At 49.6% G+C, this 23,688-nt stretch overlaps 1 long non-coding RNA gene across 1 annotated transcript; it reads left to right on the top strand.

Annotated features, from left to right (window-relative positions):
• Nucleotides 1–13,749: 13,749 nt before the first annotated feature.
• Nucleotides 13,750–20,584, top strand: LOC129382310 (uncharacterized). Its single transcript, XR_008610391.2, has 3 exons — nt 13,750–14,961; nt 15,791–15,866; nt 20,380–20,584. It is a non-coding gene; the product is annotated as an uncharacterized lncRNA (long non-coding RNA).
• The last annotated feature ends 3,104 nt before the right edge of the window (nt 20,585–23,688 follow it).

The raw sequence follows: 23,688 nt of genomic DNA, 5'->3' as shown, positions 1-23,688 counted from the left end.
GAACTGAGCAGCTCTGGCCTTTGCCAGAGTTTGTCTTCCAAATCGAGGTAAGCAGTGCAACGGGGATACAGCGTAGTCAAAGAATTATTTAAAAGGCGGCAAAAAAGTTTTTTTAGAAGTTAGAGCAAGCAAGACTTGAATGAGTAGACGTGGCAGTGCGGGAGGGGGGGGGGGGAGGGTGCACTAGATAGGTCGAAGAATGAGGCCGTTTTTCGTGAAATGAGACAGCAGCTGACGCAACGACTATATAATGAACACGCACACGGCGTGGGTAAAGTGAACCGCGGCGTGAGTTCAAAAATTTTTTCCCAGCGCCACGAGCCCAATTGCGGCGTGCTTAAAGTTGCTATACAGTTGAAAAAAAAAAAGAAAAAACACCGGGGCGGTCAGTTACCACAGCGCGCTTGCAGCTCGCGTCAACGAGGCGAGGCCGAAACCGTGGGAGTGACGTGCTCCGAGGAAACGACGCGTCGCGCCCACGCAGCGGTGTGATCTCGGCCGCGCGGCGAGGCGTCGTGAGTCGCTGACGCCCAAGCAAGATGCGAGGAGGAGGCACCATTAGCCAAGCCCATCCGAAAAACAAGACAATAGCGGAGAGCGCCGACAGTTTCCCACACCACCACACCGTGCGGTGCCACGCTACTGTTGCTGCTCTCATTCTCGCTTCAGTTTGAAGCGCGGAGAAACGATATAGCAACTCAAACGCAACAGTGAGAGAAGTGGGCCCCGAAGAGAGAAAAGGCAGATTTGGTCGCAACAAAAATAAAACGACCGGTTGCAGGAAAGTTGGACTGCTTAAGTTTTCTTCTTCCTTTCTTTTTCTGTTATTTCGTTTGAGATTATTTCGGCGCGTTTTCCCACGTTCTCGTATACCGCACTTAGTCATGCACCGCGCTCACGAAATAAAAGCGTCGCTGTGTTGTTTAACACCAGGACTATTAAGCAAGGGGAAATGTGTGCATTAGGTAGAATGTGTAGGCTCCCAAAAATATCGCCTGTAGGGTATATGCCTACGTCGTGAGCCTATATGCCTATAGGAAGCACTGTTGTTAGCTCTGTCCACATCCGTTTACACAGCCGATCTATACGGCCACTGCGAGCGATGGACATAAAATTGATCGTTCCACCGGTCGACTGATCGAAAGTCTATGTGGCCCGAGCAAATATCTTTGCGACGACCAAAACTGTGAGACGCGCCCACTGTTCCTGCGCTATATACATCACGAACTCACGCGTACGAAAACAACACCGATCACGAATGGAAGCAAACACAAATGGTCAACGCTCTTCTCGAGCCACTTAGATTCTGCTGTACATAGCGCGCGCAGGTAAAATGGACGTCCACTAAATAGCCAAATTCATCGCTCTGCGCTAAAGATGCGCTTGCTTCGGGGGCACCATCGCGAGGACACGGTCAAAATTCTTCGCCGTATTGTCGAATTCGCCCTCGCGACAGCCGTGATTGGCCTAGAGGGCTCCTATATACGGCTTCCCCGACTGCATCAAAAAGGCCGCCATTGCAAAATTTGACCATATGCGCTCGAAGTCGACGGTGTCCAGAGTTACAGCACCGCAGCAGCGACATCTAGACAGCTTATACATGGCGGCGAGTGCGAATTGAATTGAATTATGGGGTTTTACGTGCCAAAACCACTTTATGATTATGAGGCACGCCGTAGTGGAGGACTCCGGAAATTTGGACCACCTGGGGTTCTTTAACGCGCACCTAAATCTAAGTACACGGGTGTTTTCGCATTTCGCCCCATCGAAATGCGGCCGCCGTGGCCGGGATTCGATCCCGCGACCTCGTGCTCAGTAGCCTAACACCATAGCCACTGAGCAACCATGGCGGCTGGCGGCGAGTGCGCGATGATGTTCGCTTTATAGGCGGCACGCAAAGGCCGTCGTTGTCAGATGGGAAGAGGATTTGGCACCGCGTCCCAGAGGTTTCATGTACTCATAAACCCAGCATCAAGGGCCGGTGCGTGCGAACTTGTCGCGAACGCAGGAGCGTAACGCGGCGTCAGCTCTTCACCGATTGCTCCTTTCTACCTACCTACCCCGACAGCGCCTCCTCTCCCCAACTTTTCCTCTGACGCCCCCCTCCCCCCGCATTTTTTCCCCTATTTTACTTTCGCGCGCCGCGTGTCCTTCGTTCTCCTCTGGCACGTTTATTTCTTATCTAGTTTCATAACTGTTCTTTATTTATTTTTATTTTTCACCCGAGGGCGGCAGCGCGTCTGTAATTGAAGGGTAAACAAGCCGGTGGTTAGCCGCGCCGGCCGCGCATTTTTCCTGCTTCCAGGCCCGAGTGCTGGGGACGCGCGGACCTTTTTTGAGCGGTCACGAACAATGAGGGCGCTGCCTCCTCGACGCTGCAGTGTTTGTTGGCCCGTCGCGGCTTTCTAGTTTGGTTATAATAATATCGCGCTGAGTTTGGTGTTTTATTCTTCAAGGTTCTTTTTTTTTTTTTTTTTTTGAGAAAGAAACAAGTAAAACAGCAACAGTGGCACGGCCCGAGATCGCGCTCTTGCCACGCACTCTCTGCGCTACGAGCTGTTGAGATATTATTGTTCGTTTATTTTCGATTGCGTTCGTTTTGTTAAGGTGGCTGGCTATAAGCGTGAACGTTGGCAGGAAAGGCACGTTCGCTCTGATAAGAAAGTTTACGAGTGAAGTTTCACTATCTGCTTTTTTTTTTTTTTTTTCAGAACAAGCTTGTAATGGGAGGGCGATGAAAGAGAAAAGCAACAACAATTAAAAAAAGAATCGAAAAAGAAAAGAAAGAAGAAAACTCAGGCAGGAAATTGCGGCAGTTTCTAACTACGCCTTTCATCAGCTGCTAACTACGGCCCTTCGGTGTTTTGCTACGTTCAGCGAGGTGGTCAGACATCAGTGAAGAGCTGCGACCGTTAAAGAGAGGTGGCTGCAACGGAAGATCAGGAAGCAAAAAAAAAAAAAAAAAAAAAAGAGAGAGAGAGAGAGATAAAGTAAAAGAAAAAGCACCTCTAGCCTGCTGTTTGGTAATCGCTGTGGTGGTGAGGAGCTGACTAGTTGCAGGTTGTTGGCTTCTTTGTAGACAGGTCCTAGTTTGTAAAAACATGGTCAGATTCATTGCTCAGTGGCAACCGGATGCGGCTTTTAATATTTTGGTTGATTTAACGAACACGCATCCCGGAGATATATGCGGTAGAATACGCAGGACATTTTATCATTCTGGATGCTATTTCTAGGATGTAAATGGAATGAAATACACAATTCACGCTCCATCAGAAATTCACAAATAGATTTTCCTCACTCTTTGTTTGAATGTCCATTTGTTCGTTCAATCGTTTGTTTCATTCATTCATTCATTCATTGCTTCTTTCTTTCCATTCGGGTGGGATCTTTATTTTCGGGTTTACGATTGACACGATTTCCATTTGTCTAATGCATTCGATTAGTACTGCTGGCTTGCGCTTAGCGTTGCGGCAATAGGTTTCAAATATCTTAAATTCTTGAACCTTTATTTCAGGTCACAGTGTGAATGTCCTGCAAGACAAGTGTCCTTTGCTCTTTTTTATCGCTATTGTATCTAAATTCTGGACTGGCTTTAAACTGGGGCATTTTTCGATGCGCTTGTGTCGACACACTCCGCGCATATTTCTGCGCACCCTCCGTCTTCTTATCATCTGGCCCAGCATAACACAGCTGCACGCTGGACTGCATGGTCGCTAAAACATAGCGCCACCGCCACGTCACCCGAGGTATGCGTCACCGACGGTGGCTATAAAAACAGGCTGCCTGGCTGACAAAGGCCGCCTTTCTACCTTCCGCTACTGGGACGAACGTAGCGTTGGTACGCCCGTCCGCTGCCATCGTTAGTCGAATAAAGAAGCGTTACGTTTTTATGTTGGGATTCGTCCTTCGGCAGACACGACATCCCACACGCTCTTTATGCCTGTCAAAACGAAGCGCTTTTAAATGCTCCACGCAGATTGAGGCAGAGGCCCAGCACCTGCTTGTTCCATATTCCCTCCCCCTCTTTTTTTCTGTATTGTATCTTATCCTGTATCATTTCACACGCAGTGCTGTTGGCAGCGCTAATTTTGACGCGTCTGTAGAGGACGCGTTCTGAAGCCTCCGTTACGTCATTTCGGAGCAACTGAGGTTTACGATAAATCAATGCTATTTACTGCATACGCACCCAGGTATAGTACACGCAGTCACAGGCACCTTTTGTAAAGGGCGGGGCAGCTTTGTTAGTAAGATCTTGATGAGGGCTAGTTGGTTCATATTTAGAACTGAGGTGAAACAGCGCGAAAAAGACGAGGACACAAGGAAACAAATACCGCAGACAAGCGCTGACTGCCAACTGGAAGTTTATTTGAAAATCACCGGACATTTATACCTTCTTCAGCATAGGCATGCGCACATCAGTCGCAAAAACATCTGCAAATCATCATTTTAATCTTTCTTCCAAAAATGTGATTTCTTTTCCCGACAAGGCAAGAGAGGGAGTGCTTACACATTTATCGCCTTCCTTTCTTATATGAAAGGCCTCTACTATTTCCCTTTCCTTCTTACTCTTTCCTTTCCCTATGAATTTAGTCTTTTCAAATATGGGGGTGCATTGACACTTGTTACAGTGTCCAGCTAAATGACTCCCATAGCCATTCTTTAGGTTAGTGCTGTGCTGACGAGCTGTTTCATTGAAGCACTGTCCCGTTTGACCTATATAAGATTTCCCACAGCTTAGCGGTTTCACCCGCTGAAGAAGGTATAAATGTCCGGTGATTTTCAAATAAACTTCCAGTTGGCAGTCAGCGCTTGTCTGTGGTATTTGTTTCCTTGTGTCCTCGTCTTTTTCGCGCTGTTTCACCTCAGTTCAGCTTTGTTACGACGCCCATGGCCAAAACATGGCGGCCGTCGCATCATTGGAGTGTCAGACTACGTGTGCAGCAGTTATTTGCATTTTCAGTCGTGGAGTTTTGTGCGTACACGAGAGATGGGAAATGCTGACCCTTATGAACAGTTGCAATTGTTTCCTGTTTCCTAGCTGGAGGGCCAAGCTTTGGCTGATAAAATAGGATACACGCAACGATGAAAAGTACAGGCACACTCAGCCACCGCACACAAGTGCACACTGGTGCAGGTGTGCGTATGCGTCTGTGTCAGGAGGGGTGGAAGGGGGAGGGGTGCGCTGGTGACCGCGCAACGGTCATCGGTGACTCCGAGATCCGTATGGGTGCTATTAGGAAAAGTGCTCACCAGCGCGCAGGCAACTTCCTTCAAATGCAGCCACATTTTCCTTTCCTCCTTGCTGAGCTTCCTCGACACCGCTGCGGCACAGTGTCGCCTCTAGTGACGACAATTTTCACCATTCATACTTCTCCTGTATTTCTTCTTCCATATTCTTTTCCGGCAGGCGAACGACAACTTTGCAAATAACCCGCCTCCGCGTCGCGTCTCTTTCGAAAGCGTCGCAGTTTCCGCGCACGCATACGTGGTGTTTACCCGCGTCCTCCATTGGCACCTCTTGGGCATGCATGGAACCCCGTTTCGGTGTGTGGGTCGCTCTTTGCGAGACATTTTTCCCGTGGCTCAATATTATATACTTTCTTTCACCCGCCTTCTCTCTCTCTCGCTCTTTCTCTCGCGCTCTCTCTCTCTTTGTATTTCTAGGTAAACTACCGGAGTGTTTCTGCGCGGTGTCTCAGAACTTCGGGTGCAGTACAGGTAAGACGTCATTACTTTAGTGCGGCGGTTCTTTTGTTGCCGCCTGCGCCTTCTGAACGTGGGATGGGCGGGGAGGGAAGTGAGCAGCGGATATTTTATGGCGCTCAAATTAGGCCCCCCTCTTCCGCCATCCCACCCCGGGTCTTCTAACACACATATGGTTACCTCTTGCCGCGTCGAGTCAATGTGGACCGTGCGAAACGAAAAACCTCAGCTACGAAAAGGAGGCCTCGAACCATTCGCGGTGATGGTATATCCGCCCCCCGTCGAAATTGCGGCAGCCGCGGCAGCTAGTGGCCGCATACACCGACCAGGGAATGGAATGCTGCGCAGTTTAGTGTTTTGTGGTTTGCTGCCCCGTGTTGGCTTCCTTTAAAGTATTCGTGACTACCGGTGCTATGCAGGCTGCCGGTTTGATTGTTTTAAATCTGGAAGTGAACAGCGTATACACAAGCATGCGTGTAAGCGACAGAGTGCCAAAATCTGAAACTTGGGCGTTCGAGCTCAGTGTACTTACAACGCTCAACTTCTTTGAGTCTGAATCAGTGTAGGATTTCATTCATTTGTGTTTGTAGAAATTTTGTACAATCGCTCAGAGTGTGGCTTTCGGAGCATGTAGACGCTTCTCCGGATTAGTGGGAGCACGTGCGAAAACCATTGAGCACTGCAGTTTAGTCTCTCTGCAAAGAAAGAAGGGAAGATACATACATACATACATACATACATACATACATACATACATACATACATACATACATACATACATACATACATACATACATACATACCTACGTACATGCATACATACATACATACATACATAGGTTAAATTAGACGATTCGTCAGTGCACGCACATACGTTAATCCCTATTACACAGAGACAAGCCGCAAAGAAGGGAAAACAGAGGCGTTAGCCCAGCATTTGCCCTGTTGGATTTTCAAGCGGTCATATGGATGAAGGCTAGTACTAAAGATAGAGCAGATAATCTGAATCACATTTTATGCGCACTCACTGATCACGCCTATGATGTTTCACATTAAAGACCTCAATTTCGCTCGTGTGGTTTTATCAGGTAATGAAGGGTCCTGCCCTCAACATATTTCCTTCCGCTAACAGTAGAGTATACCCAAATGGCTGAACTTGCTATGGTGGTTCTTACACAAAAATTATCGGGTATGCTGTATCGGGGTGCAGCCGTCGTGGGGTGCGTGAAGCGTCCTGAGCGTGCTTCTGAGGGTGTGTGGACACATAGGTACAGAAATTACGTAATTAAATACAGAAGTGACATTGATTCACGCATCACAAAGCTTACGTACTTGCTTAACCTATGATACAGCCAGTGGGGGGTTCTTAGTGGTACTACCGTCTAATCTTGCAATCGTGCTCGCTTCGCATACGTATTGGACCCGCTTTGGTCAAAGCTGGTGGGCTCGAATCGGCATCCCTTCTTGCTGCCCGAGCCCTCTTCACGTAATTTGTGGACCTTACCGCTATGAAGCTGGGGTGCCAAAGCCGGACAACCGTCGGATTTCTGCAACAAATTGCACACTTGCAAGCCTTGTCATCTCTGGTGAGCGCAGGTTTGAGTTTCGTGGAGTGTGCGTACTATGGCTGAGCGAGCTCTCTCAAACGCGATCACTCCCGCTCGGATCGACACGTGTACTGTCGAGGTATGCCCCTCTGACCGCCGAGCGAGAGGCTAAAATGAGCTCTGATTGCCTCATGCGTGGAGCGGGAACCGCAGCTTCTGTGCACGAGACTCATGCATGATCGAGCAATGGCTTCTGTCCTCTACACAGCGATACCAAAGTAAAGCTCATGGGTATGGTACGGTTGCAAAGATATGAGCGATACTATTATAACATGTTTTCATTACATGCGGTTTTAGCAAGCGACCCGCTAAGCAGACCGAACTGAAACATGTTTCACGTCAAAATCGCAACGTGCAGGTCTCATATACTAAGTGGTATTATTTTGGCCTGATATTTACGCCCACAAGGTGCACGGAGTAGTATCTGAATTGATTGCGGACATTAGTAAATAGAGTTCACATACATACTCTCTCTCGTAGTTTGCTGGGATATACGTTCGAAACCTCTATTTCCAACACTGCAGCAACCCCATCCTCTCCCTTTTTATTATTATTATTATTATTATTATTATTATTATTATTATTATTATTATTATTATTATTATTATTATTTCTTGCTGAGCATCGTAACCCCGAGGCGTCGGTGCGCAAGGCAGCGTGCCAAAATCGGACGGCGGCGAGAGGTGTACTCAAGCTGCGCGTGTATAGGTAAATTGTGTATATGTTCTGCATATGCACTGTTTAAGATGTATGACTATTTTTTTATTCTAATACATTGCTGTGCGGCTTATGGACGTATATAAATGAAAGCTTGGAAGCCCTCCGCATGTGAGAATCGAAGTGGTGGCCCGTAGTAGAACTCATTGTCTACGATCCGCCGCATGTGACTACTTGTCTGATAAGTTCGCATTTCGGACGCGCTCCTACAAATGGTGAGCGTCTGGCCAGCGACGTAAACAAGTCCTTGCAAGTCCTTCCTGCAAGTCCTTGAAACAAGTCTACGTCACCGATTAAACACGCACCGCCAGCACACGACAAAACGAAATATGTAAGACAATCGGTTACGCAAGTGTCTTACACGTAGACTAACATATTATCATTATTATTCAATATAAGAACAGACATATACAATGGACAGGAACGGATGTAGTCGCAATAGAGGAGCAGGCTGGCAACTGCCGCGGAGAGGGGCAGAGCGCCTGCCTGCTATCTTGGAAGGAGGGGATAGAAAGAGAAGTTGAAGTTGACAAACATAAAGAAGCGGCGGTAACAGTACGACCCCGTTATTCGCCCACTTCAAATTTGTTGCTTATGGAGGGTTGAGCGACCGTGCGCTTGTTGACTCGGCTTCTGATCCGAACTGGCTTGCTCGAGATAGCTAAGTAATCCAAAAGACAGACCAGACGCAGAACTGTCTTCGGATTCAAGCCTCTTTAATCATAGGTAGAAAAAGAACTGTAGCGCCACGATGCTTCACGAACAACCAGCGCTGAAGCTCTGTCATCCTTAAAGTGTGTTTTCGTCGGGCACGCCTGCCCTCTTTGACCGAGACTCCCTTTGTGCGTGCTAATTCGACGATGAGGTAACGGCGCCCAGAACCTTTTTCCACTGCATGCAACTTTCCTTCTCCTGGAGAGGCCTGCAACAAAGCGCAACGAAAACAAATACAACGGAAAAAAATGAAAAGAAGAAGGAAAAGTGGCCGTCGATTAACGTATTACAAATCCTTGCAAATCTGTCCGGCGTGACCGCGAGGAAAACGAACCGAAGCAAAATGGCCTTTCATAGAAAGGCATATATGTTGAAGGCTCACCGAGCCCCCGACCTTGCCGGAGCTCTTTTCAGCGCCCCCAAAATAAGAAAAGCCTTTATCTCTGTCACCCACACTCACGGCTGCTCTCGACTCGCCTTTTGTTTGCCCCTGCCGCGTGAGCGGCCATCTCCCAAGCGGTCCCAGCCGGCTTTGGCGCAATTAAACGAGACACGCGATATACATATTTCCTCGCCCGTGTATATGGATACACCGCGTGTGCACAGATTCTAAGCACGCTGCGTCGCAAACAGCCGGCGCTTGAGCGCAAAATAAACGATTTAAGTAAGCGTAAAAGAAACGCTCGGGAGCAGAGGGGATGAGCCGCAGCCTCGGGCGAAGCGCACGCGCTCCTGACAGCGCGATTAAAAAGTGATCCATCCGGCCCCCGGCGTCTTGGTGATCCACGGAGCCAGCGTCCGGCAGCGGACGGCCTCGATGCACACAAGAACTTCGGGCACCCCGTGCACAGAAGAAAGGTGCACGGGCGACGCGTTATACGCGAAAGGTGAAGTGCACAAAGCGAACGGCAAGGTTCCGAGACAGGCCCTGCCACGGCATGGCTGGCCGCTTGCGGGCATGTCAGGTCGCGCAGGAGGAGGGAAGGGGGAGGGGACAGGTACAATCACCTCAAATTACGCGCGCGCGCTGGAATAACAGCCGGGATTATCGGCGCCCGTGCTCACCGCAAGAGTTGCACAGAAGAGAAGTAGTGAGAAAGAAAAGGAAGGAAGCCCTCACCTCACCCATCAAGAGGGCGCGAAGCGCACGTCCGTTCGAAGTGACGCACGGGCAATTGTGTGCAGTATTGTCCAGCCCTGGCTTGAGAGAACACGGCGCTAGAACTCGAGCAACGAATGCACGAGCAGTGCGTCCGATTGAGACGTGTGTGCCATGGCACACACTTTCACACATTTATTACCTAAAAATGTTTGACCTAAAAATAGCTAATACCGTACCTAATACTCCACACGTCGCGAAAGGTTAGCAAGCCTAAGTCGCTCTGCTGCTGAACGTAAGACTGTGGGTTCGACTCCCGGTTCGGGCGCCCGGCTTCAAGTGGGAGTGGGACGCAAGAACGCACCTGCGATGACCTTTGGGAAATGAAATATATATAAATGAAGTATATGGGCAGTTCGCGACATGGGGGCAGTATAAGGCAGTCTGCGACAAAAAAAAAGAAAGGGTTTCAGGTGGTCTGAAACTGACGAATGTGATGATTTCAATGCCAAGTCAGAACAGCAGTTTTCAGCTACTGGTTACGAGCCAAGGCATCGAAGATATTACAATCGTTTATTTATTTATTTATTTAATTATTTAATTATTTATTTATTATGTTTTATTTTTTATTTACCTGCATAATCCTTGATACACCTGTTTTTGATCACGGAGGTGCAGTAAATGAACTGGAGGAGTCGAAATCAACTCGGAACAGCTTTTTGTGTCTTTATTGAATTCGCGAACGAATGAAACGCTACATTGTGCGAATCTGACGATCCGGACAGGCCAGTCTTGCCAAATCTCAGCCAACCATGAATGGCTTTACCAACTGGGTTCATTCAGTACTCGGAGGTCTTCTTAAAATTTCGGCGCAGTAGCACGACATCTGGGGCAGTTGACAACGAGGGTATCGCTGGCAACTCTGACGTATCTACGTGTCAGGGAAGAATACGGATCCGACTGACTGACGCTTCAATCCAGCTCGACCGATTGTGGTGCAACGAACGTCGGCAAAATTTACTTTCGTAATAAAGGAAGTTGCGCTTATTGAAACAGGTGTAGACGCAGCACATAACGAACAAAAATTATCCGCGTCCATATTCGCCTCGGGTCATAACGGACAGGCTGGCCGCGTCAGATTTAACGACTACGGGCGCGAAGCTAGAGACAGATTAATTTGTTCGATGTCACCGGCAGTGCGCGGCGCCTCGTATACCTTGGGCTATCAGCTTACAGATTGCGCGTCAGAAATAATTGCAGGGTTTCGTGCGTATCGCTGCGTAAATGAAAAACCCCACTGAAAGCAAGCGGGTAACTCCGAAACATGATAATAAGGATAAACAGGAATTTGATAATGAGTGCCGAGGTTCGGTATCCTGGCTTCCTGTTCGCGAGAAGATAATCGTGCCCAGTTTAATTCGGTAGCGGTGATGACGATGTTGCTACGGGCGGGGTTTGCTAGCTGGCTGACTCTGTCGGCATAGCTGCGCCCGCGGCGTCTCTTTCACGTCAAATTCGCATCAGCCAAGGCCCCAGCCGCGACAAGGCAGCTGCTGCTGCTGCTGCGGCTCGACTAAGAGGTCGCGCGCTTGCAGGAAATCTTCTTTCGCGCGTTTACACTAGCACGTGTAAACGCGCGCGACAAGCGCACTAGCACAGAAACTCGAGGCACTTCAGAGAATCTAAATGAGCCATGCATATAGTGCAAGAATGCTAGAAGTACCTGAGATGTATTAACGCGCATAGCTACAGTCGAAACATTGCCGCCGTCCAAAGACGTTTCTTATCTGTAATACATCGCCTTTCGCTCTTTCGTCTTGTGAGATCGTCTGAAGGTAAGACAACAGCCACGAGCGTAACGACAGCTGCATGACGACAACGGCCTCACGACAGCATTGACGACGACGAGGACAGCTGAATACTATATAGCGAAGACGACGCCGGGCGATCGCTTCGACGACTCGCACTCACGCACGCGGTGTCAAATCTTGGTTGCGGACAGAGTTTTCTGTCGCCTATGGCTACTTGTGCCAAGTGTAACAGAACGGTCGTGAACATCGTGATGACAACTGTGGCATACAGGTGTCGCGGGGAAACTTTCTAAATATTTGCTCTCTTCAGAGGTACGCATTGCTTGCATAAGAGGTCATGCAATGACCTCATCGAAGTCGCCATATTGTCGTATACAGTCAGCAAGGGGAAAAGCTATGCGTTATCGCTACTCTCTTATCTTCGGCAGCATAGTGGAAGCTGCGAATAGGGAAATATTCTCGCGTCAGACATTACATTTAAGAAAATAAAATAAATATATTAGTCTGTCTTTGAGCACTCGCATAATCCGAGGTGGCGTAACATCCGGGACAAACGCATACCGCGTTTTAATTACTATGTGCCAAGCCTATGCTGCCCACCCGTCGCCCCTGATGCGCTCTCACCGGTTTCCTAAAAGTATAGTATTCGGCGTAACTAACAAAAACTCGAATCACGTCGTATGCGAACGCCGAGAGGAAAACTAGTCGAGGCATGCGCGGCTCGGTTCGCTGTCCCACGCACGACTGCGCCAGTGATGGATGGCGGCCGGCGATAAAACAATTTCCTCCTGTCGATCGCCTTCCTTGCTTTGACAAAACCGAGAAGAAGAAGAAAAAAAAAGAAAAATGACGTTTTAAGAAAGAAAAAGATGGTGGGAGGGATGAAACGAGCTTTATCCGAGGCGTCAGACTCTGGGGACTCGATTAATAGCCTCGCGGAATTAAAGTAAAGCAGCGGAAGAAAAGGGGCGCCCTGCGCAGTGCAGCAATTTCAGCGAGAGCGATATCGCTGTCCGCCCCTCGCATGCAGTAGTCGCGCGGGCATGGGCAGCCGCCGTCTGATATGGTCGTTCGGCCCCTTGTGCAATTTCACTTCGCGAATAAGCCGGCAGGTCGGCCTTGCGCACGTTCTCGCAGCGGCCAGTAATTTTTTTTTTCTCTCCGAAATCACCGACCTCTCAAGGAGACTGCGAATTCTCAATCGCAGGACAAAAGGTGCATTGTTGGGGAAGCGCGGTCATCGAAATGTTCCGTTTGCTCACCGGCCGCTTGCCGGCGTCCGTACTGTATATGTATGTACTTACGTATTACTTGCACAACTACACGGTCAGCGAACCTTTACAGGGTAGGTTTTGCAGTCGAGGTCACTTGGAGAGGCGGAGACTGCACAGTGAAAAAGAACAAGCGTGCGCAGAACATTGGTATAAAGCTGTTAACTTGAATTGCGAGCGCTCCTTCAGCACGATGCGTGGCCCATTGTGCGGGATGGGGACAGCACCGCCTTAATAAAGGCACGGTTCGTGCGTGGAGGACATGCTTCTCGAACTTATGCCTGAAAGTACATTTTTGTTTATCTTGTTTGCATTCTAGGGTTCGGCAACTAACCTCTGCAAGGAGAGCAGGTGTCCTTTCTTAAATATACGCACGTGTATAGCTTCAGGGCAATTTACACGTGTACACCAGAGAAGAGCATTGAGGGCACGTTAAAAATGCCCTGGTGGTCAGAATAAAGCCCGGAGTACCCCACTACGGCGTGCCTCATAATCAAATCGGGGTTTAGGCGCGTTAAACTACAGAATCCAGGGAAGTGCAAGGACTGCATTCACAAAATGTATTTTCCACTTTCTCTCTCTCTCTCTCTCTCTCTCTCTCACGTAAGTGTTGTCCACAACCGACCCTCGCCTAGGCGATAATCTTATCGGGCTCATCACAGTCAACCGGCGAACACTGGAATCGCGACCCATAAATAAATGGCAAGGCGCCAGAGAACATTTTAGAGTATGGCACTGCGTTTCTGAACATGCGTCCCATAGAACAACGTAGGAGACTCTTCCGCCCGTGGAGGGCCTCGGGAACCTCGGTAGCGTCACTGCAGGCGTTCAACTGGGTGTGACTGGATGCCGAATTGTATGAAGCTGCCGATGTTCGCGGTCTGTAAAACGGAGTTTGAAGGAAAGGACGCTTCACGCTCGATTTCAATCAGCGTTGCCGTACGTGATAGCCGCTGAGCTGTCGGTGGTTCGAGAGAGAGGGAGAAAGAAAGAGACAGTAGAAGAAAGAAAGACGGAACGGATTCATTAAAAAAGAAAAGGGAAAAGCATGCACCAGAAAATGCTGGGAAAGAAAGCGCGCGCGAGCCTGCGCATTTGGAGCATTGTAAAGATGCGTGGTGTCTTATGGGTTCGCCAACTGCGTTCCTGTAGTTTTCATTATTCGCACCTTTCGCTTCGGTCTTGCGTCAAGCTTGTATCGTTTCTTTCCTCCTTTCTTTCTTGTTTTCAGTAATTGGATTGCGAACCCCCCAGCTTCTGGTTTTCGCGTTCTTTTTTTTTTTTTGCGTATACCACTTACCTAACAGCGTGACCGCTACAGCATAGAAGAATAACGTTTTAGCACTTACGCGATTGTCAACTTTTCACGTCCTCTTTCTCTTTTTTTTTGTTATTGTTGTTGGGTGAACGAGGCTTTGTCGACCGGTGCATCGCCACTTCCGGCGTCTCGGCTCGTCTCGGCTTAGCGTTTGCTCGCGAGCAGCTGCGCGCTCTCAGCGTATTACGCTGCAAGAAGCGTTCTCGCGTGCCGGAAAACGCCGGGGCACGCCCTAAATCAGCGAGAAGAGCTTTCAGCGATTCCGTCCTCGATGAACGCGCGCCGACCGGAGTGAAACTATCGCGCAGCGAAGCGCCTTCTCACTGCGCGGCATAACTTCGCCACTTGCCGGAAGAAGACGCCGCTTCTCCCGACTCGGCCATGCAAAGACGAAGGCCCTGCGGCCGCCTTAGTTCTAAACCAAAACAGGATGACGCCCATTACTATTCCGCCTTTTTTGCATCCAGCGGCTATTTTGACCGCCTCGCGGATGCGCCCCGAGTACGGCTAGCGCGCTTGCAAAACTGACGCGCCCAGCTCGACATTTCCGATTGGACGCGCCGTTCGGTTCCGCGTTCCGATGCGATTGTGCGGTGGTCGAGCAGCGCGAACCTGAGCGCGCTTCGAAGACGACGTAAGCCGATTTGGGGCGACGACTGGCTCCGTCGTCGCTGGAATTGCCCTGATCGCCACTGCCGATGCTTGGGCGGCAGCAACAGTGGTGAGCGGAGAAGAAACCAGCGGGTTCGGAGCGGCTTTCCGAGGGGGGGCGAGAAACCGCGGCGACGACGTGCCGTGCACGGTGCGTTGTGTACCGAGATGGGCTACGCCTGACAGTGCTGTATTTTGTTTTTGCTTTCGCCACGCTTGCATCGCGTTGAAAGTGGAAAGGGCGCGACGCGGAGGAACGAGTGAGTGAACGGCCAATGGGAGGAAACGAGCGAAACCTTATACATAGTGTTGAGAGGCAGTAACTTCGATACAATGGATACGGTGAAGAGGCCGACGCGCTGGGTGGGAGCAGCGACTGGTTTTAATTGCCAGAGCCTTGGCACATCCGTCGCTATGGTTACGTGTTATGACTAAAAACAATGACGTAACGATCTTGACCACCGCACTTTTTCGCTGTACCTTGTAAATATGTGTTTGTGTTTCGTGAACGTACTGTCTCTTGCTTCTCCGTAACGCCTGCAACAATATTGGGTTGCTATGGCAGTGCACTGAACGTCGCTCAGAGGGCCCCACAATGTGTAGGCGGGCATCGACAACTAAAACGAATCACGGGAGGGGAGTAATTCGTGACATCACTGAGCTCTGCAGTTCCTAGAATATAGGTCATCTTCTTTCGCATTCTTGTTTGAATGAAGGCATATCTGCTGATTTACTTTGTTAACTGATGGCAGTCAATGTCTCAAAGTAACATCTGGACAATCGGATTCATCGTAGTGGCAGATTGATTTGGCCATCAGGAAGTTCTTTAACATCTACGTAGATCTATCTGCGCAAGCTGGTTTACTATTCTTGTACTTCTTAAAATTTGTTGCTCACAGATTGGAATGCGGCTCCCGAGAATCAAACCTGTGTGATCTCGTGCTGAGCAGCAAGCCACCATAGCGACCCAAGCAGGTGAGGGTGTTTTCTTTCTGTGCGCGGTAGGCAATTTGCGTTAACGCGCAGGCCCAAGGCGGCAGATTCTGCACGATAAGGGTGTGCTCTTTCCCACTGCCATAGTGTTACTTCTTTTCCGCGGCATGGCCGCGTGGTGCTTGCAAGCTACGCACGTTTACGGCTACATATGTATGTACGTGTGTAATTCCACATGTGTATACGTATGCAGCGAGCGCTTGCAGCTCGTGTTGACGTTTATTGCGCCTCATAACGACCAAGCGTTCCTCCACGCCAGGGTGAGGGTTCAAACGATTCCTTTCACCCCGCAGTAAAGAAAATCTGCGGACGCCCACTGCTGTTGCGGCGTGGGCGTCACGTATAGTTTTGCATATATATACATGCATTCGTGTCGCTGTGCGCAGAAAGGCTGTGGGACGAATATACACCCACGAAACAGTGTGTTCCTTAGAGGTGCGTTGAAACATGAGGAGGCAGATGTAGATCGCTAATGAATGCCCGCCTCGCCCTTGCAGCGAGCTTTCACTGGGAAACACGGGGCACTTTAAGTCGGCGATGCCAGCGATACAGCCCAATGTTGCCCACGGTGAGCTCGCCCGTCGCAAGAAAAAAAAAGGGGGGGGGAAAGAAAGAAACACACGAATATGTAGGAGGCAGAGAGAGAGAGAGAGAAAGAGAGAGCAAGGCAAAACAAATTTGCAGTAGATAGCTGGTGACATTACAGGCGTATACGTCACTAGTATTGAAGAAAAGAAAAATGGTTGGTGACGTTGCGTCTGTAGTTCTTGTCTTCTCAACAGCACCGCAACAATATATCTTCCGAGATGCGCCTCACTGTCATTGAAGGACGGAGGAGATACGAGACAGCTTGCAGTTGTTTCAAGTCAGATCATTAAATTGACGCAGTATAGCTGAAACGCTTGGTACTACATCTGGCTGTGATAGAAGCTCCCTGCACGTTTTATATAGATGTGCTCCAATCTTAATAGCCGCCGTTGCCACAACGCAGCGTCTTCACGCGCCTAGCAATTGTTGTCCCACAACGTTCTTTTTCATGTATACTGGTCAGGGAATTGGGACTACGATGTCTTTTCTCTTTATGCTGCGAGTCAAGGCCGCAAAGGAAGCCCCAGCATGTTTCAATTGCGTTAACGGGGTCAGAACTATACAGACGCGTGGCAGGTCTGATCCCACTTGCGATGCGGAAATATAAACCTGTAATCGCATCTGCCGCTGTGGCTAAAACGTTGTCGACTAAGGAGCCAATAGACAGTGCCTAGGTTCCTGGCTATATTTTCCTAGCGTCGAATTTATATTTACGAATGTCGTGCTTTATACTGGTGCAATGTTTCATATTGGTATTATGCCCTTTTCGAGATTTAGAGGCCGTGTGTATATTTTATGCCTTTCTTTGGGCTCTCCAGTAGTGATGCAGGCCCACAGCTTTGAAAAAGGCAGTCGAGTATTGCACATTCGTCTGGCTGTTTTGCGTGAACGTCCGCACGTACCAGACGGTCCGCTATCGTGACTTTTCACAGCAGACGGGCTTCGGCGCTTTCTCTTATGCGTTAGATGGAGCACGCAATCATCTCAAAAGTTCTCCCGTAGGTTACACTTTACATTTGCGTTTAGTAGTAGCAGAATTTATTTACAGAAAAGCCGAGAGCCCGATCCAAGCTTCTGCCCTCTCACATACTAATCGCTGGGAAAACGGAAGCCTTCGAAACCTTACTTTGTGCCACTTTCCAAAGTGTGTGGTTACATCTGAACACACGAATTGCCCTATTTTTAACAGCCTTTCAGTAATTATCGTTAACCACTTCAAGGTATAATTGGTCAGTTCGTACGGCTAAGAATTTACAAGCCATAGCCAAGGTGTGGTACTATATAGTGATCGACGCGCATCGCAAGCTCTGCATGCGTACCCGAGTCGATTGCGCGCGCACACACACACAGACACACAAGATAGATAGATAGATAGATAGATAGATAGATAGACAGACAGACAGACAGACAGACAGACAGACAGACAGACAGACAGACAGACAGACAGACAGACAGACAGACAGACATATATATATATATATATATATATATATATATATATATAGAGAGAGAGAGAGAGGGCGTTCTAAAGCTGTTTTCTCAGCAAGAAGATCCTCTTTGAGGAAAAGTCGGCTTCACTCAGTTTTACAACTTTACATATGGGAGACTGTCAATAACATATGTTTGATTAAACAAGATCATTACCGTGACAACACGAAGTGCTGTTGTATTTACATCAGTTATTAATAAAGTACAGGCGCATCACCTTGACTGAACCTGGCTCTCTGCAACCCAGTCCCTAGTGTAGAACTGTCAAGATGATAAGGGTGAGAAAGTTACTCAGTCATAATATTATCATTTAATAACCTTCTTGTACTTACCACTTTTGCCTTCGTGAAGGCTACCCTTTTATAGACAAGTGTTTCCCACTGGCAACGTACCGGAATTGTTTTTTTCTTTGAGTTTCAGTACTGAATACAAAGTGTCTGCCTAAATGCCTTCAGCCAACACTGAACGACATACAGCAAGCATATTTTCCTGGTTTAGAGCAAGAATAAAGCATGAGGCAAGAGTTTCGCACACGACTCGCTTTCTTTTGAAAGTATGGTCAGAGGAGAGAGGCTGCATGATGCAAGATCACCGGCTGCAGAGGTATCACACGCTTGATGTGAAGCAAATGAAATGTGCACCTATGCTTCACATAATCGCGAGAGATGCCCGCACAAATTCCAAACGAAGCCATAGGTGACTTGGGGCGAAGCCCACTTCCAGTTTTCTGCCTGGTGTTGCCCCCATATTGCCGAAAAAATATTGCGCAAATTATTTTCCCCCGTCTTCTTTGATTATGCTTATTCAGCTGTGTCTTCTTGCACGTACAGATAGAAAATAAACAATTTTTTTTTCGGTTGTTTAAATGTATCGTCCGTAATGGGTCAAGTCTCTTTGCTTCCGTAAGTGCAACCGCAGTTGCCATTAAGTATTCCGAGGGCTGCCACTACGGGCGTAGTTCGTGGCACTGGTGTCACTGTGAAACAAGCCGCCGATGATGACTCTTTTCTCACAAAAACGTGAACGGCTGCGGCATCGCTTACAGGTCGGGTGCGCGCGCGCGCTAGAGGTGCCGCGCTGCACGCATATAAGCGCGCAAGACCACACTGCCAAAGAAGCAGCTGCGCGTGCTTGCACGTGCATCGCGAACGCGGCTTCGCAACCGCGCATTCTGACGCCCCGAAACGGCAACGAACTCGGTACGCGTCCCTCTCAGGCGTTGCCCCGCAGCTTCCGTGCCGCGTGTGAGAGAAGCCATCGAGCTTGCAGGAAGCAACACAAGCACACCTTTCAGCAGCGCGCCCGCGGTAGGGAAAGCGAATTACGCCGAGCCGCGTGTTCCACGCTAACTTCCTTTTGCGTCTCCAGCTCTTTGGCGGTGAGGTTTGAGCCGATGGGGGAGAGCGTTGACTCTTTTCCGTCTTTGTATTCACAGCATCAGCAGACCTCAGCGGCGCGGGGTTCCCAGCAAGAGACCTAATGGCTGGCGCGCTCGCAGCAGAGGCAGCAAGAAGCCCGACGATTCTGTTCGTGCCGCGGCGAGTTCCGATGCAGCAGTTGGTTTGCCGAGCTAATAACGTTGCAGGCTAGAATTAAATTAGTCGCAGAGGCGGGAAGGGAGCAGCACTTTTGGAGTGTCTCGGCACGGCTCAGCGGGACGCGGGCAGCGGGAGGTTGGGGCTCGCCAGCGGGATGGAATCGCTTTCAAAGCCACCGCTGCCGTCGCAAAGAAGAGAAGCTTTGCGCGAGCGAAATGCGCGCCAACGACACCTTCCACTAATGTCGCACGCAGCTGTCGGAGCAGTGGGCGTGTCTGCGGGTGTGTTCGCGTCTAGATTGCGTAATGGAGCGCGCTCGGCGCTTCTTTACGCTTCTGTATACACGAGCTATAGGCGTATACTGCCACGAGCTCCAGCGGTGCCTCGCTTTACGTACGTCGCAGTCTTCTCTGATTGATAAGTACCAGCTTAGCGGGGAGCTTGCGTCGTACCATTGTTTTTTTTTTTTATTTATTCTGTTCAACTATGTTCCTTCAGATTCTAGATATCCGGTGGTCGGTCGAGACATTATCAGACACGTCATATCTTGATAGTCGGTTGTCCAATATAAACGCATGTACACGCGCGCACGCGCACTACCTTACCCCCCTCCCCCACCCCGTACGCACTCACCACACACCCAAACGCACACACGTGCACGCACGCACGCGCACAGAGTGATAAATTTCGACCGTTATGCCTACTAGAAAGACTACAATGATCCCGTCCTTTCTTTTTGTCCTCGCTCTTCTTTCCGTCTTTGCTTTCCCTTTCCCTTCCCCTAGTGCAGGGTAGCAAATCGGAGGCTTTAACTCTGGTTGACCTCCCTGCCTGTCTCTCATTTTCATCTCTCTCTCTCTCTCTCTCCAATCGCTATGCAGGAGAGCTGCACGAAATGCGTCGCTGCTCCTTCAAAGCCGCGTGCCCGCCGCCCCAACAAAGGCGCCATTGTCGACATCAAGCTTCAGCACGTCCGGCAGCGCACATGCTGCCGCCGCATCGGGCACGTGCGACGCGCTCCTACGCGAGTGACCGGGAACACTCGCGGAGGCGCGGGCCTTTCACTATCTGAGATGGCCGCTCGTAAAACCTAGAAATAAAGAAAAAGAAAGGCGAGGTCGTTTTCTTGACCCCGGTTTTACGTGAGCCTGCGCCGGCGTATATACCGCAGCAATGTGGCGCTCGCTCGCATGCGCGGCCTAGTTGGGCACTGGGCGCCAATTAGCGCACGAAGCTTCTCTTTACGACGGGACGGTGCACGACCCTGAAGACGGTTGGAAAATAAAATGCCTCGTCGTATTAGAAAGCTTCTTCGCGTGCGCCGGAGTGGACTTAGTCTCGAGTGCGACCGCTTAGAAATGCCGACGAAAATATAGCGTGCGCAGTGGTAGCGCCCATCAAGAGAGCTCGTAAAGATAGCGCGGCTTCAATACGCGGGCCCTCCATCGGGCGGCTCGGCGCATTCGCACTTGTGTCCGCACGCTTTGGCACTTCGTAAGGTCACTCGCTCTTATAACGTGATGTGCGCTGCACTCTAAACGCACCGCGCTGTCACCACGGTTTGTGTATTGCGCGGACGGGGCAGGGCTTTGTCGTCACGGTTTGTTGTTTTCGACCCTAAGTTAACCGTTGGGGAGTTCGCCATCCCTCTAAGTGCCTGGGAGGAGCCGGAGCGAAACGGCAACGTAGATCTCGGGCGTCGCTGAAAGCGCGATAACCGAATTTGTTACGTAGACGTTCGCGAAGCTATAGGTGACCCGACGGTGGACGTTTGTATGGACGTTTGTACTGATGTGAACGAGGAATAGTCAGACTCTTAATGCGGCTTTGCAAGCAGAAAATTATTGGCAAGAAGAATTCCTGACTGACCGAGCTCATCTTAGTAATACTGACTATATAAAGCCAACGGGCAATGAAGCCAGTGGAAGCATAGGGGTAATTAGCTGTGGTGGAAATTGAAACGTAGGAGATAATGAAGAAAAGCGAAAATGAGAGTGCACGAAAAGTTAACTTGTCGCCGGTTGAAGACAAACCCACAACCTTCTGTTACGCTTCACTGTGTGCGGCGATGAATGAAACGGATGCCAAGCGCCTGAGGTACGACGTGCCTAATCGTCACACTCGTCAACATGAAGACTTGACCGTCGGGTGTGTGCGACGGGATTATTCACCAGTGCTAATCTTACTCTTCATTGTCCTCCGTCCAACCGTCTGCACCAGGGAGGGGTTTCTCTGCGAATTCATGTCTGTGGGTTGGCCAGTGTGTTGACTCTACGTTACCTAGGCTTCCCACCTCTACAGTAGCGAGAGGGTTTTCTCCGTATTCCGCAGCGTGGATTGCCAGTGAGTGATCTTTCTCCGTATTCCTTTGCGTGGAGCGACGAGTGTGCTGACAAGGCCCTCTAACAGGAAACGAGAGAGGATGCGCTTGCCCGGATAGTGTAAGGTATAATAAGGCCAGCGAGACGCCACGGACTGCTTCTCTGCCCTTGCGTTGCAGGAGCACGCACGCCGAACGCTTCTGTATGTTTCTTGGAGCCCACCGCTCACCTGTAACGACTTATTAAACTTCTGCGATTTGTTTTTACATCATCTCGTCTTCCCTGCCAGGCGCCCTCCGATGGTCAATCTGGTTCGAGCTCCAAGCAGACGCTGCTGAAGGTCGCCGAGACCCCGTCCCCGTGACCACTGGTGGCAGCGTTAGCACTCCAATTGTGCTACGGCGACGTCCATCAATCCATCTACTATCTTGGGTATCTGTGTGTACTAGATTTATCCCCATAGGAGTGTTATCCAGCGCCACTCAGGACAATGGCGGGCGGATGTGGAACATATTGATTTGCGCAATGGCGCCACGTAACACGTGAACTTAGGAGAGCAAGCACGTGGCTCATAAACCATTGTAGGCTACCGAATGGCATAAAGGCTTCCAGATTCGAGACCCTCGCTATGAAGGAACGATGAAAAGCGAAACAGGGGGGCTCGAGTTTCCTTAACCATTTTTAATTTTCTTCATTATCTTTACATTTCAATTTCAACAACAGCTAATTATTAATACGCTTTCTTTGGCTTCATTGCCTGTTGCTTTTATATGGTCGTGATTAACAATAATGGAGATCCGTTGTTTCACTTCAGCCCGTTCCTTCTTAGTAATACTAGAGTGTTCGTCCTCTTCTGGACTTTTTCTAGCCAAAAAAGGGAAGCATTTACCTCCCTCTTGCTTTATGTTGACTATGTCTTGTTATCCGTGGAACGAGTGGAAAGTGCGCTGACTTTTCAAGCAATCTAAATAAATCTAAGGAAACTTACTTTTCTTTAATCAATAATACGGGCGTCCCTGGGCTTGTGTCGAGGAGTTATCGAACATGATTCTGCAGAGGATTTAATTCACCTTCAGTCGTGGCTCGCAACCTTTCCTGGGGACAAGCAGACGCTGCTGGATACTCGAAGATTTGTATTATATATATGTGTGTGTGTGTGTTTCGAACTTAGCTTTCGGGGTTATAGGGGCAGTGAAACGACCTCGAAGCCCGCGTGCATGGTGTCCTGCATTCTGAACGTCCAGAATGGGACTTCGTAACTTACTCGAACGTCCCTCATACACCGACTATTGCCCTCCATCCGCGGTTTTCCTGAGAGACTCTATGCGTCTCCCTCCGCCCCGCCCCCCCCTCCAGGCCCTCTTTTTCTCTCCATGCCCTTCCCCCGATGCTCGAGTGTAATTCTTCTAACCGCGGAAAGGTCCGCGCGAGTGAAGCCCGGGAGCCGTAAGTGATAAGAACTGCATTGCGGAAGGACAGTATATAGGGGCAGCAGATATAGCTCTGCAGGGAGTGGAGCGGACGCCAAACGAACACCGCCCTCCTCGCACGGCCTGGTGGCACGAGTTGCGAGGCTCACTCTGGAAGGAAGACCCATAGCTTATGCCTGCCGAATGGCAAAGCCTGCCGTGGCAAAGCCCCGCTGCGCCGCGGCATATACTTGTCGTCGAGTGGCGCGTTTGGATGCTTTACACGCGTCCTCTAATGGACGCGCTCGCTGACCGGCGCCGGACGTTGCGGTTGTGGACCTGCGGAAGGTTTTTCGTGTTTTTCTTTCTTTCGTCGAGCGCACTCTACGGTCGAGCTTGTATAATGTGAGAACGGTGAGATAAGCGGAGCGAAGATGTACGGGAATAGCTACCCGTCGCT

Source organism: Dermacentor andersoni, chromosome 6, assembly GCF_023375885.2.
Source record: "Dermacentor andersoni chromosome 6, qqDerAnde1_hic_scaffold, whole genome shotgun sequence".
In the NCBI taxonomy this organism is placed as follows: domain Eukaryota; kingdom Metazoa; phylum Arthropoda; class Arachnida; order Ixodida; family Ixodidae; genus Dermacentor; species Dermacentor andersoni.
This window is presented reverse-complemented; position numbering and strand designations above follow the sequence as displayed.